At 55.5% G+C, this 15,191-nt stretch overlaps 1 pseudogene; it reads right to left on the reverse strand.

Moving 5' to 3' along the window:
• Positions 1 to 271: 271 nt before the first annotated feature.
• On the reverse strand, positions 272 to 15,057 carry LOC132340519 (serine/threonine-protein kinase PAK 3-like; annotated as a pseudogene).
• Positions 15,058 to 15,191: the final 134 nt, after the last annotated feature.

The following is a 15,191-nucleotide window of genomic DNA, read 5'->3' on the forward strand; positions in this document are numbered from 1 at the left end:
GAGCGGGATAATGAGAATTCAGTGAAGACCCTTAAATCCAGCTTTCCCCCCGCCTCGCTCCTTCCAGCTGCACCTCCTACCCCGGCAGTGCCGGAGACAGGGAATGGGGCCACGCTCAGTTCATCCCCCGGGGCTTCTCCCTCTGCTCGGGGACAGGAGTCGTTCCCCTGCTGCACCCTGAGCTCTCTCCCACCGGAGACTTCTCCAGGAACTTCTCCAGCCTGAGTCCATCCCATGGGGCACAGCCCTCCTCCAGCTGCTGCAGCGTGGGTCACTGTGCCCCGGGGTCAGTCCTGCCAGGACAGGCTGCTCCAGCGGGGCCCCTCTGGCCACAGGGTCACAGCCTCCTCTCAGGCATCCCCGTGCTCCAGCGCGGCTCCTCCAGGGGCTGCAGGGGGATCTCTGCATCCCCATGGACCTGCACGGGGATCTCTGCATCCCCATGGACCTGCACGGGGATCTCTGCAGCCCCATGGACCTGCACGGGGATCTCTGCATCCCCGTGGACCTGCAGGGGGATCTCTGCATCCCCATGGACCTGCAGGGAGATCTCTGCAGCCCCATGGATCTGCAGGGGGATCTCTGCATGCCCATGGACCTGCAGGGAGATCTCTGCAGCCCCATGGATCTGCAGGGGGATCTCTGCATGCCCATGGACCTGCAGGGGGATCTCTGCATCCTGCACCGCTGTCTTTGGAGGTGCCAGGAATAGGCTGAGCTCTGTCTGAAGCTCTTCTCACATTCCCCAGCACAGGGAGGGTTTTACATCCTCACAGCTCCCCGGGCTGGGTTTGCAGCCCCTCCTTGTGTGGGATCTCTGGAGCTTTTCATCCCCGTTGGATTCCTGCACCGTGGAGCCGTTCCAAATGGCCTCTTCCACGAGGTTCTGTGGCAGGGGTTTTTTCTCCCTAGTCTCCATCAGGAGCTCAGTGCCTGGGGGAGGAAGGACAAGGAGAGGAAGAGACAGGGAGAAGGGAAAAGGAAAAGGCAGAAGGAGAGGAAGGAAGAAGAAGGAACAAGGGAGGAAGGAGATGGGAAAGGAATGTGGATGGTTGAAGGAGAGAATGAGGAGAGGAAGGAGGGCAGAGAAGGAGAAGATGGGATTTGCCTCCATGCCAGAGGGAAGGGGAAGGAGATCCCCCCAGTCCATCCCTGGCAGGATGGCATTGGTAGTGAGGCTGTCCTGCAGCAATGCTTGGCTGGGAGATGGAGCAGGAGAGAGAGGATAGGGGCAGTGACTTCCTCCTCACCTGCCTGGCTGTCCTGGTGCTGCCGAGGCCCTTGGAGCGTCCGGCACTCAGGAGCCCGAAGCTCACGGCTGCTTTATAAAGCTGACACAGCAGGCAGGGTGGGTCTGTGTGTGATCTCCAGCAAACTGGGTTTATTGGTACAGGAACAGGGTCCACAGCTGAACAGGGTCCAGGGACAAAGACAGGGTGCAAGCTGAGGGCACAAGGGGTTTTTATATGGGGTAGTGAGGGTGGAGCTGAGGGTCAGGGTCCAATGGATATGGGGAAAATGGGGCAAAGGAGGGGTTAAGGGTCGGGTTAGCTAACAGGGAAACAGGGGCAGAGGAATGCAGTAAACCAGGGCAAATGGAGGGACAGAGAGGAGAACATTCTAGGGACTAACCAGAGATGGGTAACAGGGGTTGTACTTGGGTAACTAGGCCAACAGCCAATGGGGTAACATAAGTTTACATAAATTAGCATGTGCCTGCAAAGATCTATGGGAGAAGCAAGCTTATGACCATAACCTTGAAATCTATTCCTATTATTTGGGACCAGTCCTCCACAGCTGGGAGATTGAGACTCCCATGGGCCTCCCCACCAGTGCATCTTCCTTTTCCTCACAGCCTTCTCCAGCTCTATCTAGACAAAGTGTAGGATTGACAAATCTTGGCTTGGGGGAAGAACAAGGCGTGAGCACCTTGGGGACAAAGTGAGAAAGGAGCCTCATTCTTTAGAATTTTTCAAAGTTTAATAAGGAAAAATAAGGAACAGCTCAGTAACAGCGCTGGGTGCTTGGCCATGGCCAGAGGCACAATGGTTAACCACAGCAACTCTTCTTAGCAACTTTTTCCATTGTATTGATCAAATACGTATTCATAATGATTATACAAATTCAAACATTTCTTTGAACTCCTTTACATGTTCCAGGAATTCTTTAGGTTGGTTTGACCCCCAAATCACCTTTTTAGAGTACGTGCAGGAATCGTGGGTTGTTGTTTTGAGGGTTGTGTGTCACTCCCTCACAAGGGCCCCCTGTTCTGTGGTTGCAGCAGGTGACAGTTACTGGCAGTGGAAGGGTCAGTAGCAGGGGCCCTCATCACATCCCTTCCTCAAGTGTTATCTGACCAGGCAGACAGTTTTAGCTATTTCCACAAGTACTTCAAATTAGTTATTTCACAAATATCTCTGAGTCATTCTCATTATTGTCAGTTAGGTACAAAAATAAAAGCATTAGCTATTATTTCACAACTACAGCTACTTCTGCAAAAGTTAACATTACAATGCACAACACATGGCATCCACTTTAATAGTTTGTGAAAGCCAAAACTATAATGTATGTTTTTCACACTGTCCACAAACTAAAATATCATCCATGTTCTGAGGATAGGAGCTACACAGGGGCCAGGGCATTGGCAATAAAAAGCTGAACAAATTATACTATAGCAAAAGCAGTGAAAGGTGATTACAAACTGTACCATATCAAACTCGCTGTGATTAAGAATAATTTGCACAAGTCCATACATAATAGCAAAAGCCAACACTGCCTAGTTATTTACACCAAAGCCAGGGCAGGTTTTTCCCTTGCACGGAGCACTTGGGCCTTCCCCGGGCCCCTTCTGCCCTCCTGCAGAGCCGCTGGCATTTTCCAGCACACACAGTTTGTAACCCAGAGCCGGGTGCAGCCCCGAAGGCTCCAAGCGCCTCCTTCCAGGCTGACTCTGCAGGTGCCGAGGCTGCTCTGGGCTCTGCCAGGGCTCTGCTGGGGCTCAGCTCTGGGCCGGGCTGGGCCCGCTCTCCCCTCACATGGCTCCGGGCAGCTGAGGCACAGCGGGAGAAGGAAGGGACACGTCAAGGGAGTCGAGGTTTGAGAGAGTTTTTATTCCAAAAACTACCATAACCAACAAGAACCATAACAAACAGACTATGCAAACTACCCTAACCAACTAGCAGTACTAACTACCATAACTATCAGTGCTAACTACCAAAACTAACTAGTTGTCCTAACTACTGTAACTAAAGGCTGTCCTCAAGTGCTTCATCTCCTCCGCTGCTCCCTCAGTTGCTTCGCTGCAGTGATCAGAGGGGTCAGGCTGGAGAGAGGCTTGGCTGATGACAAAAATGGGTGCTGCCCAAAGGATAAAAAAGAAAGAAATGAACTGTTACTTCCCAGAGTCAAGTTCCTCACAGGCTCTGTTGCAGCAGGACAAAGGGAAATGGTTTAAAACTCAAGAGAGGGGAGCAGGCTCAGATTAGATCTAAGGGAGAATTTTTTAACCAGGAGAGTGGGGGAACACTGACAGAAGGTGCCCAGAGGTGTGGGAGGTGCCTCCTCCCTGGAAACCTCCAAGCTCAGGTCGGGCAGGGCTCGGAGCCCCTGACCTGTTGAAGATGTCCCTGCTCGCTGTGGGGCACCAGGCCCAGCTGGCCTCGAAAGGAGCCTGCCAGGCCAAAGCAGGCGAGGATTCTGCTCGCTCTGCGTGTGGAAAGCAGCGAGGCTGGAGACTGTCGGAGGGGGCCCCACAAGAAAACCCCTCCCTCGCGCTGCTGCTTGCCCTGCAGCCCTTGGCATTCACCTGCAGCAGCTCCTGGGCAGCCCAGCGCCGCTCCTCGTCCGGCTCCAGGCTGCACTCGAGGAAGTCCCGCAGCAGAGCCGACAGGCGCCGGGGCTCCTGCAGCTGCGGGGTCCCGTTCTGCCGGATCAGAGCGCGAGCCTGCAGGGAAAGCAAACTCAGCGCTCTGCCAGCTTCCTTCACACCCACACGGGCTCACATCCACCCCGGGTCCTCAGCCCCAGCTCCAGGGGCACTTTCCTCCCTGCCAGAGATGCTGCTCACAGCTCATTTTTCTGTGCCAGCCAAAAAACCCAAACCCTTGGGCTGCCACAGCCACTGCAACATCCAAATGATCTCGCCCTGAGAGCCAGTTTCATTGGCTGACTCTGTTAGGAGGAACCTCCATCAGAAATAGAATATTTTGCTTCTCCAAATGTGGACACCAGCTTTACAGGCCATTTTCCAGAGTCAGTGCGGTCTGCCTGGGTTATTCCACAGGATTCTTACATCCAGTGCATCTCTGCAGTGCCACTGACACTCAAGTGAATGCATTCCTGATGCCCCATCCCAGAAACTGCCAGGCCAAAAACAGGAGGTTTGTGATGCTGAAAGCTCAGGCTTGGTGACACAGAGAAAGTAGCTTGGACTAGGAAAGAAATATGTTAGACTATAGGGATGTTGAATCATCATCCTCAGGTTTTCAACAAGTTTCCCAGTGAATCAGCGGGGAGATCCTCTTGCAAAACCTCCTTTAGAAGCTCCTGCAGAAATCTTGTTGGGTTTGGGGATGGGATGTGGGGCTGGTTTGGGCTTTTCTTGCAGGGTAACATTAGGGCTGATGCACTTGCTTCACATTTCCATGTCATCCTCAGAACCAGAAGAACTGCAACAACGTAAATCCCAAAGCAAATTGTTGCTGGAGACTGCAGAATATTCGTCTGTGTTGAGGCTGGAGTCCTCTGGGAATTCCCTTCCCATGTGCAGAAACCTCCAGCTGCTGCTCCCAGGGCAGGGTCCCCCTGTGCTCACAGGCCTCTGCAAGCACTGGAGAATTTGCCTCTTACCATGGCCCCCGTTTCCCTGAAGTAAGGAGGTTCTCCTTCCACCATCTCGATGGTCACAATGCCAAAGGCCCAGATGTCCACCTTGGGGCCATAAGGAGATCTGGTCACAACTTCTGGGGCCATCCAGTGAGCAGTGCCCACCATGGAGCTGCGCCGGTCCTGCTCAGGGCTGAGCTGAGCACAGAGGCCAAAATCAGCTGAGGACAGAAACAAACCCTGTCAAAGGCAGCTGGAATGAGGAAACCAAGCACAAAGATTCCCCACTCTCCATCTGAGAATGCAGTAGTGAAGTCAGCGGGAAAAGTCCTCAGGGCTGTAGCCAAGGAAAGATGGAACTGGACCCTTACAGAAACCCTCAGCTTTCATGCAGTGGCTTTTACTGATTCCCATGGAGCTTTAGATTCCCCCTGCTGCCCCTCTGGAAGGGCCAGAGCCAGAGCAAAGGCACGGCTGGCACCCTGCTCCTCTCCTGAGCTCTCTGCAGGGGCAGCTGCTCTCAGCTGGCAGCAGGGCCCGGGCAGTGCCCCCAGCAGCCCTTGTGGGGCTCTGGCCTCACTGGGAAGCAGCCCCACAGCCGCAGCCCGGGAGCGCCGTGCCTGGCCAGGAACACCCACCCAGCCTGACAGAGCCGTCCATTCCCAGGAGGATGTTGGAGCTCTTCAGATCCCTGTGCATCACCCGGTTGGAATGGAGGAAATCCAGGCCCTGCAGACACTGAGAGAGAACAAGAAACACCAGGGTAAAAACCAATGGCCGGAATATATCACACCAGAAAGGACAGTTCAGAATTCTGCCAGCAGCAGCTTTGCTGGGAGAGGCCAGGAGTGCAGTGCACACAAGCTCCAGGCAAACGGTGCAAGGCAAAGCTGAGAACAGCAAATCAAATCAAAAAAGGACAGAGAGTACCACAACAGCAGGAGAGAGAGCAAGAACAGAGCACAAGTGCAGTGATGCTGGCAGGCTGTTCACTGCAGAGGCTCTTTCTTCTCCAGCTCATGAAAACAGCACAGAAACAAAGCCCTGAGCATGGAGCCACTCCTGTTCTCATGCCTGTTTGGAAGGACCATGGTGTCCCAGCCATGGGAGTGACAAGCAGGATCCCTCACCTCCCGACTGACAGCTGCCATCTCTCCTTCAGCCATGCGTGTCTGTCTGACAACGTCCTGCAAAGTTCCTCCATCCATGTATTCCATCACCAGCCACAGCTCTCCATCAACAAGGAAGCTGGAAGAGGAAAACAATGGCATGGAGATGAATGGGCAGTGCTCAATTCCCCCATGGAAAAGCCTGGAATGGAGTTTTGTTTCCAGGTCACTTGTCAGTGAGGACAGAATCAGATGGAGAGACATTCCTGCCCGGCTGCCCAGCCCTTGGAATCTGCACAGTCTAAAGGAGAAGGAGACACCTGTGAGAAAGGAGAGGCCTTAGATGGCAAGCAGGTGAAAAATGCAGTTTAGCAACAGCCCAGATCAATGTGGAACCACAACACTTGCCCCCAGCTGGTTCAGCTTCTGAACTCCTCAGTTCCACCATTCCCTCCAGAACAAGGACACACAACTGCCAGGGTTAGCCAGGGGAGGAGGCCGTGCAACACTTGGGACAAAAGCAGTCAGAAAACCTTTCAGAAAGTCCCTTCAGAAACAGGCAAGGCCAGTGGAAAATGGGCAAATGAGGCATTGCTGGAAACAAGAACCTGGTCTGCCTGGCATCTGTAGCAATGGAAAAGGGCTGGGAAGAAGCCAAGGGAAATAATTTCTGCTGTGGTTCATCAGCACTTGTTGGGAGACACAGCAAACGGGGTCAACTTGAAGGAAAAACCAAAGCAAAGCAACAAAAGCACACGCAGGGAGTGAACTGCCAGGCTGTTGTTTGGGGAAGATGTGGCTGGGTCAGGCATTTTCAAAACAGGCTACAGACTCGGGATGCCAGGAAAGGTTAACGCAGGGCCTGGGCACGGGATGAGAGCTGAAACACTCACCTGTCCAAAGAGTTGACAATGCTGGGGTTCTTCTTGTCCTTCAGGAGCAGGATCTCATTCACAGCTCGTTCCCTGTTCTGCCCTCGGAGACTCATTTTCTTTATGGCCACCTGAAGGGACATGGCAGCCCTTGAACTGCAGGAGTCTGTGGCAGGAGGCCACAGCAAACATGGAGCGAGTCTGTTTGGAGCGACGGAGCCAGGCTGTGCCAAACTGCCTTGGGATGGGACACCAGAGCTCAGCAAGTGCCATTCCCACAGCCCATTGCTCTGCCAGCTGGGGGCTGCTCACAGGACACATGGCCAGAGACATTTGGCCTTGCAAGCTCTGCAGAAATGGTCCCTCAGCTGTCAGCCTCAAAGCTCTAACAACATCCTCTGCACCCAGAGTCTGCTCAAATGGCCTCAACACTCTCATTATTATTATTCAAACCCATTTGGAAAGCAGGAGGTAATTCTGGTTCTTTGAAACAGAGCAAAACAGCCAGGAACCCTTTAGCAGTTCTATGGGATTTGGCCATGATTTCAGATGCAACTGCTCTGTTTGGGATTGCACAACAAAGAAAACACACACATCCATTGCTCAGGTGATCCCTGTCACAGGCTGTCACTGACACCAGACCCAAACACCACTGCAGGGTTTGGGAGAGAGCTTTGCTCTGGACATCCATCTTCTCATTTCTCCCCCTCTCTCTGTGAACTGCTGAAGTAGGACTAAAACCCCAAATTGAGCCCAAGTGGGATGCCTCCTGATAGTGCCTTGGGGTTCCCTTTGAAGATGAAAGGCAGGATGGAAAAACTGCTAAATAGTGTTCCTGTCAGAGGCTGGGGTGAAGATAAATTGGGCCTCAGTCTCCAGCAGCTGGTGCATTCACACTTTTAGATATGCAGACCAAGCCAGTGCATCCTGCTCTGACAGACACCGCTGCCCTCCTTGCATTCCTTTGGCACTTCAGAAGGACCAGGTCTGTCCCAGCTGTGCTCTGCAGGCTGACACTGCTCTGCCTTCAGAGGAGCAGCCTGGGCAGGAAAGCTCTGCTGGCCCCCAACGCTGCAGCCACAGCTCCCAGCAGAGGGGAAAGCCCTGGAGAGCTGCCAGGCGTGCTGGGCGTGTTGACACTGACCTCTCCTCCAGTGGCCCTGTCCAGTCCTTTGTAAACAGTTCCGAAAGCCCTGGAGACAAAACAGCAGAGAAGAAAGAAGCAGCGCTTTAGGCCCTGGCAGTGAAAGCCAGCCCAGACAGGAGATCTCTGCTGCCTGCAGCCTTCACAAACACCTGGGTGCATCGACCCTTCCAACAACAGCACAGCAGCCACCAGCCCTCTGCCATGCAAGGTGGGCAAGAGAAAACTGAGACCCAGCACGAAGGAATTGGGCTGGAGCAAATCCCAAATGTCCACCCTGAACTGCTTTAGTTCAAAACCTAGGAGGGGAAATGGGTGTCTAAAGAACTGGAAAAGAATGCATTTTATCCTTTTCCATGTCCTGCCTAAGACCTGCAGGCTCCACAAGGGCCCTGCCATCAGGCAGGTGATGCATTTTCCCCCAGAGTGCATCAGCTCTGTGTCTGTTACTGAATGGATGGGGTCTGTTACCTGTGCTAGAATAGAGCCCTAATTAGCTCATCTCTGGTTTCTGTTTTTAAACCATTGGGTTAATAATCATGACCCGTGGATATTTTTCAAAGGAAAATATTTGAAAGAAATCTTCTTGAGAATTGCTTTCTGACAGTCATCAGATGGTGAGTTGCTCTTTTTGGCAATCCAGTTCCAGGGACAGAAGATCTTCCAGGTCCTGCCCCGTGCTGCAGGCAGGACACTGCCAGCCTCAGGGGGCTCTGACGATGCCTCCTGACCACAGTTATCAATTCTGATCAGGACTGAGAGACAGCAGGATGGTAGCCCAGTGTCTGAAGGTGTTTGGAGCTCTCCTGAGTTCTCACTGGATCCTGCACCAGCACAACCCCTGGCCCTGCTTGTGCAGAAGTCGCTGCCGTGCCCTTACCCTTGGCCAATCTGCTCCAGCTCCAGGTATTTCTCGGCAGGCTCCGCCTCGCTCACGGTGTTCCCTGAAAGAAACCACGTGGAAGACGCTCCCTCCCAGAGTGAGAGCCCGCCCTGCAGCAGAGCCAGAACGCAGCCCCACTCCCTGGGGCCGTGAGCCCCTTGGTCTCAGCTGGGGAAGGACAAGAAATGGCTCGGTGACATTCAGCTGCAGAGCAACCCTGGGTGCAGCTGATGCCGAGACACACACACAGCGCCCTGCTCGGGCACCCAGGGACAGAGCAGACGTACTCAGCTGCATCAGGCACCACTCCCCTCTCCCCTCTGGCTGCAGGGCTGTGCTGCTGTCAGAATGCTCAGCCCAGGATCCCACAGCGGAGGGAGGTTCGTTGTCCTCTTCCCAAGCAGAGGAAGGTTCTTCATCCTCTTGCCCAAATTCTGCAGCTTCTATATCCTCTTCCCAAAACGCTGCAGGTTCGCCATCATCTTTCCAAGCCAGAGGATGTTCGCTGTCCACTTCCCATGCTGGGAGATGTTCATCCTTCTCTTTCCAAGAGACAGGATGTCCTCCATACTCATCCCACACTGGGAGATGTCTGCTGTCCTCATCCCATGCCTCGGGAGCTTGGCCATCCTCGTCCCACTCTGGGAGATGTCCACTGTCCTTGTCCCAATCTGCAGGAGCCTTGCCGTTGCATTCCCACACCGTGGGATGTTCGCCCTCATCTCCCAGAACAGCAGGAAGCTCACTGTCATCTCCTGGCTCTGAGGGAAGCTCACTGTCATCTCCTGGCTCTGAGGGAAGTTCACCATCATCCCCCAGAACAGTGGGAAGGTCACTGCTGTCTTCCTCCTCTTTGGCCTCCTCTTTGGAAGCAGGGGGAGCCACAGGAGGTGCTGGTGCTGCTTTTGTGCCCTGTGGACAGACGGCAGCGTGAGGGACGGGAAGTTCTACCTCAGTTCTCACCTTATTTATCCTCAGCTGCACATCCAGCTGCACTAAGCAGAAATTGGGTTTGGAGCTGTTCCAACTAACAATGGGCTAAAGTCGACATTGCCACTTATTGCTGGGAATTCAACATTCCACCATGGCTAAAGCCAGCCAGCAATCCTCTGCCTGCAAAGCCAGACCTGCAGCTCTTCAAAAGCTCTTCAGCAGAAAAGGAGAAAACTGACTGGGATCCCTTTGATGCTGCTGCTGCTGAGACACTGACAGGAACTTTCCTTCAGCCTCCCAGGCTGGCACTCGGCTGCCACATGCCGAGCTCACAACTTGCTGCACAATTCCAAACACCAAAGGTTCCTTTCCCACTCACCGAAGGAGGAGCTGCTCGGGATCCACAGAAGAAGTGCCCTGAAATGGGAGAGGGAACATGAACCAGATGCTGTTAGGCTGAAAACTGCCTGTGGTGGGAAATGCCACAGAGCAAGGCAACCCCAAGAGAGCATTTTGCTCTCACAGCATCCCTGCAGGAGCCACAGTCCCTTCCCACAGCAAGCAAGAGAACAGCACAAAATACTGGGCTGGGTCAGTTCTTGGCCGGAGCAGCAAATGGAGGGAGTTCCAGGCTCTGCTGGCACAGACTCCCTGCCTGAGGGAACAGAACCCCCCAGGGCTCATTGCAAATGCTGTGCACGCCCCCCTGGCTGCAGACACCCCCTTTTTCAGCTGCAGCTGCTGGCAGGAGCTCTCCCAAAGCAATGGTGTCTTCATGGCAATTTGGTTCCAAAGTCAGCTCAGCTCCAGAGGAAGAACACAAAGCACACAGCAAGCCCAAAGCCACAGATGCTGCAGCGAGGGAAAGCCTCAACTTACGTGCCAAGTGGGTTAAAAAATACCCTGAATAAGCCACCGAGTAGAGAGTGCAAACTGCAGCAGCCACGTGCTGGATCATTTTGGCTGCGCTGCACACGTCTGCAGCCTGTAGCCCTCCGAGCACAGAAGGACACCCGTCAGGGCTGGGCTGGCTGCTGAGAATGCCTCGGGCACGAGGATCCTCCTGCAGCGAGCCCAGAGCCACTCTGGGCACTGAGGCCTCCGTGTCCCACAGCAACGGGAACACCACGGGGACGTGGCACTGCTCCTGTGACACCACAGCAGCAGCTCACACAGAAACCGCCTGGAAGGTTCTCCTGTGTCACAGAGGAGCACAAAGAACCCTCCCAGGGCACAGCCTATTGCCCAAAGGATGCCAGAGGAACTCGGAAAATGCAGCACACAAGGACACCCCATAGCCCAGCCTGAACACTGAGGAGGAACAAGGACGGCACCAAACCAAAGGAAACGTGACCTTTAGTCACTGATACTTCTGACTGAAAGCAGCAAGCCTTGTTCCATCAGGGATCTTTGATCTAGTTCTAAAAACAAGCAAGGTTCTCCACTCTAAATACACAGATGGCAGGAACTGGGGAGGAGGTGGGATTAGGAAGGAGGAGGAGGAGGGAGAGAGGAAAAGGAGGAGCAGGAAGAGGAGGAACAGGAGCAGGAGCAGGACCAGGGCTTCCAGTGTCTCCTGTGGCCGCAGGCACAGGACCATCGCCCCCACCTTGTCCTGCAGGTGAGAGGTTAGGGGGAGCTTGTCCCAAATCCATTGGGGTGTCGCTGAGAGGGTTTTTTATTGGGGTGTGTTTGGAGCTTGCAGATTGTGGAATTGACCCCAAATACCATCTGGCATCCCTGGGAGGTTTTTTTCTCTGTGTGTGTAGGTTTGGGTCTTGCAGGACCCCAAGGCTGAGCCCCTTGGGGGGATCTTTGGGGGTCCATGTGGCCATTGCCCAGTATGGGCAGGGGGGGACATTGGTGCTGGGGACCCCCGGGTGAGCAGAGGAGGGGAACCCCTGGGACCCCCAGAGTGGGGAGAGCAGAGAGGGGCGATCCCAGAGCTGGGGGACCCTGGCTGGCTGGAAAGGGGGGGAGCCTGGAGAGGAGGGACCCCTGGGACTCCTGGGATCTCAGAGTATCCCATGAACCCCCCATGGACCCCCAAAAGCCCCTGGATCATCCCTAAGCAGGATGCTGGAGAAAGGGGAACCCTTGGAGCCGTTGGACCCCAATCATCCCAAGGAAAGGAAAACTTTGGAACCCCAAAAGTGGAGAGCTCAGCGATAGGGAATTCCTGGGAGAGGTTTTTGGGCTGAATCTTGACATTGTGGAGATTTCCATGGACACAAGACCCCTGCTGACTTCTAGAGATGGACTTGGCCAGGGGGAGCCTCTACTCCAAGGCGCTCCCACCTTGGTTTCCCCCAAACCAGGATCTGTCCTTGCCAAGCTGTGGCCAGATGGAGGAGGAGGAAAAACCTCAGAGATCCCTCATGAGGAGGGGCTGCAAACCCAGCCCAGGGAGCTGCAGGGAGGAAAGAGCCCCCCTGTTGGGGAAGATGCAACAGGAAAGCCTTACAAATATGATTGCCTGGCAAAAGATTTTGAGAATATAGAAACTATAAGCGAGATTGAAATGAAAGCAGGCCTTGAGATCCCTTAGTTAATGAACAACAGGAAAACAATGGTGTGGCCGGCTGAAGGAAATCCCCTTTGGATGATACAAGACCCTCTGCAAGTAGGCAGGTCCAAGGGTCCGAGCAGACCCTGCCAGCTTGGCAGAAGGGGTCTGAAGAGTAGTTTTAGGGTTTAAAATGTAGCATAGTATGGTAATGTAGTGATTCTCATAGGCTGTATGTAAATGCTATAGGATTTGTATGCTGTACTAGATTGGTTAGTGACAATCAGAATATCCAACACAGAAGATGATTTATTGTATTGTAACGGGAACTTCGCGCTCTTGCTTTTACTCTTGCGCTCTTACTCTTACTCTTGCTCTCTTGCTCTCACTTACTTTTCTATGCTCTTAGCTCTTGCCTTTTACGTTCTTACCCTCTTATCCTCTCTCTTCTCTCGGGCCTGCTCCGAGCTGCAGCTGGCAGCTCCCAGCAGGGCCCTGCACCCACGCCCTTTGCAATAAACCGCAAGTTCCACGACCTGGCTTCAGAGATCTCTCGTCTCCGTCCGTCCCGACCGTGCTACCTCCGTCTCGCCTACACCCCCCTGAGCCAGGAAGGTGTCCGGAGATCCAGCCGGAGCTCAGAGCTGGTGGAGAACCCTCATGACAGGGAGAAGCCGAACAAGTGCTTGGAATGTGGGAAGGGTTTCAGCCACAGCTCCACCCTGATGGAACACCAGAACATCCACACTGGGGAGAGGCCCTGTGAGTGTGGGGAACGTGGGAAGAGTTTCAGTGGGACCTCTGACCTCAGCAAGGACACCAAGATCCACACTGGGGAACGGCTCCATGAGTGCTTGGAATGTCAGAAGAGCTTCAGGTGTAATTCAGAGATCGTCACTCACCAGCACTTCCACACCAGGGAGAGGCCCTGCGAGTGTCCTGAGTGTGGGAGGTGCTTTGTGCGCAGCTCTAGCTCCATCCCCATGGGAGGATCCGCGCTGGATGATCCCCAGTGACCCCCGTTGGGCAGAGCCCCGGTGACCCCCGATCCGGGTGATCCCCGTTGGGTGGGGGAAGGTGTTGGAGAGATTTCTTTGCCCTCTCCTTGTGCTGCTGTGATTTGGTTGGTAATAAACTCCCTCCGTGTGCCCAGGCCGGGTCTGTTGTGCCCGTGTCGGATTTGCTGAGGGATCTCTCCCGGTCCTTGTCCCCACGGAGGAACCCTCGGTTCCATTTTCTGTCCCTGTGCGGCTGCGGGGGGCAGGGACAGAGCGGCTCTGGGGGTGCCTGTCATCGGGCCAGCGTCACTGCTCGCCACGGGCACCCCGGAGATCCCGCGCACCTGGGCACGCTTTTCTGGGCCCACCTGAGCTCCGTCCTGCCCAGCGCCCCAAGGCTCCCCCTCCCTGGAAAAGCCGCCCCCGGGGCTGCAGCGTCCCGGGAACCCCTCAGCCAATCACAACACAGCTGGAACGCGCTGCAGCCAATGAGAGCGCGGGGCGTTGATGACTCATCAGTTGTGTGGCAGAGCCTGTGAGCTCCCCAGCAGTGGCGGGAGCCAATGGGAGCGCGCGGCGCTGCCGAGCCCGCCCCGCTCCGGACTGGTGCTCCCAGCGCAGCGCGGCTGCTTCGGGGCTGCGGCCCCTGCCCGGCGCTGGCCGTGGGGCGAGGGGCGGCAGCTGGGGCCGGACTGGTGGCACTGGTGGTGCTGGGAGCCCCCCCGGCTGCGGGCGCGGAGCTCTCGGGTGAGCGGGGGGCGGGAGGCGGTGGGACAGGGAGGGAGAAGGGGGAAAAGGGGGCGGTGGGAGCCCGGAATGGACGGGAGGAGGAGGGGATAGTGGGAAAAGGTTGTGGAAATGTGGCAAGTAGGGGAAATGGTCTCGGGTTTCCTGCGGTCAGGATGACCCCGACAGTCCTTTTTTCCCAGCCCGAGGTTCGAAGAAGGAGTCGGAATTCCTTGGTTCTGGTTTTCAAGTATATTTTCTCTGATCTAAAACATTCGTTTCCTGACCCGCAGAGGTCTGTCTCGCAGGTCTGTCCGAGACACACTGCACTACTGCCCTGAGGCGGTGCTATTTCTTTATACTGAAAACTACGTGTACTTTATTTACCATTATTTTCCAATACCTATCACCTATGTTAGACTGTCTGCTTCTACCCCAAACCAACCCAAAAGTGCCAACATCACAGCCCGGAGCGTGTGCGCTCCCCCCAGGCCCCCCAGCCCGGTGTCACCCCCTTTTCTCTGCCCGCAGAGCTCCTGAGCCGCCGGCGGCCGCAGCCCCTCCCCGTGGGCTCGGGCCCGGCCGGGACCCCCCGCTCCGTCCCCGCTCAGCTGATTTTAGGGGGGTCCCGTGTGTCCCCCCAGACCCGCTGGCGCTCTGCCCCCACCCAGTGCCCGCTCCCAGTGCTCCCAATAAAGCTTCCCAGTTGGCCCCGGTGCCGTTTACTGGGGGGCGATGGGGAGGGATTGGGGGGGGGGGTGGGCGATGGGACGGATTTGGGAAAAGGGAAGGGGACAAAGGGTGGGGGCTGGGCCCGGGGGGAGCGGGAGGAGAGATGGAGGAGGAGGAGGAGGAAGGAGGGATCGCTGCCCGCGGATCCCGCAGTGCCCCGGTGCGGGAAGGGCTCCGTCCGCGTCTCCAGCTCCATCCCCCGTGGGAGGATCCGCGCTGGGTGATCCCTGGTGGGCGGAGCGCCCGTGTTGGGAACACACCTGGCTGGGGGCTTCACATCTTCCTGGCTCCCCCCGTGGACACCTGGAGGAAGGCCGGAGGATCGCCGCTGATTCTCTTGTTTCCGCTCCTTTTCCTCATCTCCCCCTCCTCTTCCTCCCGCCCCTCCTCCCTCGGTTCCATCGCTCCTCCCGCTTCTCCCCCTTCCTCATCCCGCCTCCTTCCCCTTCTCTCTCAGGCCCTTC

This window comes from Haemorhous mexicanus, chromosome 32, assembly GCF_027477595.1.
Source record: "Haemorhous mexicanus isolate bHaeMex1 chromosome 32, bHaeMex1.pri, whole genome shotgun sequence".
In the NCBI taxonomy this organism is placed as follows: Eukaryota; Metazoa; Chordata; class Aves; order Passeriformes; family Fringillidae; genus Haemorhous; species Haemorhous mexicanus.